Here is a 2322-nt window from a genome sequence, read left to right as displayed (position 1 = left end):
TACTTCTCAAACAAAAGTGACGGCGACTGAGTAACTCCAAAGTTAACTCATAGTCACTCCTTCAAATTTGGTATGGAACCTAAAAAGTTTGAGTCGTCCGCCTGTTTTATACAAACAAGGGCACTCGAACCCCTATTCCTACTGGATAACCTATTGAGTTAATAGCCAACAAACATTGGCGAATAAAGGGGTCTAGCCGGCCTACGCCGCCTGGTACCTCTACTTCTCAAACAAAAGTGACGGCGACTGAGTAACTCCAAAGTTAACTCAGTCACTCCTTCAAATTTGGTATGGAACCTAAAAAGTTTGAGTCGTCCGCCTGTTTTATACAAACAAGGGCACTCGAACCCCTATTCCTACTGGATAACCTATTGAGTAAATAGCCAACAAACATTGGTAAATCAAGGGGTCTAGCCGGCCTACGCCGCCTGATACCTTTACTACTCAATCAAGATTGTGACGAAGACTAAGTAACTCCTATGTTAACTTAATAGTCACTCAAACTTAGTACTGAGCCTAAAAGGTACGAGTCGTCCACTTGTTTTTATAAACAAAGGCTCTCAACCAATACTCTTGCTAGGTTAACAAATAACAAATTAGAGGCCAACATTGGCAATAAAGGGAAACAACCGGTACCCGCCGCTTGTTTTCCTACTTAAATTCCTTGGCTACTTGGTAATTCTATTTACTTGGTCAAATTGAATAAAGAGTTCGAATACCGATTGATTAAATGGCCGACTGATCATCTATCCTGGAAACAGACAACCAGTCGTCCAGGGGCATAGGCGGCATACTTACTATTTGTACCTGTCTTAACGTTCGGCCATACACAACAGTCTGTCTAGTGAGCAAATTTCAAATACTTAGACAAATTTGAACAAAAACAAAAAATTTGATTAAAATGAGCCGGCCATAAAAGACCAGCAGAATATTCAAAACCCCGGCCCCCTGGCCGGGTAATTACAAAGCAAACGGCACGCAGGCCGTGAAAAGAAAAAATATACTTAAAGCTTAAGAAGGGGGCAGTTCAGTATCAGCAGCAGCCGCCTGGTCAGCACTCTTCTTGCTGGACTCGGCCTTAGCTGCATCATCTTTTGATGCCTTACCCCCAAGTGGCACAAGCGCCACAACAGCCTCTTCCTCCTCCAACGCAACGTCCATCGCCTCTTCTTCAGCAGCCGCCAGGATCTGTTGATTATATATTTCCGAACACTGGCGGTACGTTCTTTCCCATGAGGCAAAGTCGGCACTGGGGAACAGTCGTTCCCAGGTCATGCGTTGGATTTGGGCGGAGTCTTCCACCATCTCCCGGACGAGCTCTTGTTTCTCTTGCTCGGCCTTGTCCGAGAGCTCTTGGGTAAGACTCTTCTCCTGGTTCACCAGGCGTTCTTTTACGTTAGCCAAAGATTTCTCCATGGCTTCGTAAGAGTGCATTTTCTGACGAAGGGGCTTCAGCTCGGCTTTAAGTTTGGTGACGGTCCCCTCCAGCTCGTCAACCTTCTTTTGGGCCGCCTCTAGCTGAGCCCGAACAGCGGCGGTCGCCTGCGCCTGATAATAAAGAAGATCAATGGTCAGTACTTCATTTTGGGCAATTTGAAACATTGCTTTATCACAGCTGGAGGCGGCCATAGCCTTTGCGGCCTTTACCTCTTTGTTTTTCCGATCAATCGGCTTGCGAAGGCTGTTGACTCGGAGCAGGGCCTAAGTACAAAGAAAAACAGGCGTCAGTTTCCAATCATAAGGGTTAACAGGCGTCCTGGAACTTCAAAAGGGTATACCTCAGCTAGGATCCCCGAAATTCCATCGAGGTCAAGGGTGCCGGCACCCTTGACCGCCTCCCTGTCAGAGGGAGGAACTACTTTAACCATTGACTTGGCTACCTCAACCAAGTCAAGTCCCTGGGGGCCGGCTGCATTAAGCAGAAGGAAAAACAAGTTAGACCTAATCAAGAAGGAAGCAAGAGTGAGTTTTTACAAGCAAGGGTCCATACATCTAGGCGGCCCCGCTTGGGTTTTTGAAGAAGTGGCCGGCTGCTTCTCAGCCGCCACTGTTTTCCTGGAAGACCCAGGAGAGCTTGCAACAGTCGTCCTCCGGGCCTTGGGGTCCGGCTGTTGCGAGGAAGAAGCCCTTGGAGTGCCAGACTGAAAACAAAAAGAGTTAGTATATGCATAATACAACTTAAAGGGGAAGAGTTTTCAAAGCTTACCAAGGGTGCCTCCTTGCTGGGGGAGTCGGCGTACGACTGCTTCATTAGCGAAACCCGCAGCATGGCCGCCGCAGTCTTAGATGCTGTTATTTTACTCATGGCGTCGGCTGAAAGAA

This window comes from Chenopodium quinoa, unplaced genomic scaffold (assembly GCF_001683475.1).
Source record: "Chenopodium quinoa cultivar QQ74 unplaced genomic scaffold, ASM168347v1, whole genome shotgun sequence".
NCBI lineage: Eukaryota > Viridiplantae > Streptophyta > Magnoliopsida > Caryophyllales > Amaranthaceae > Chenopodium > Chenopodium quinoa.
This window is presented reverse-complemented; position numbering follows the sequence as displayed.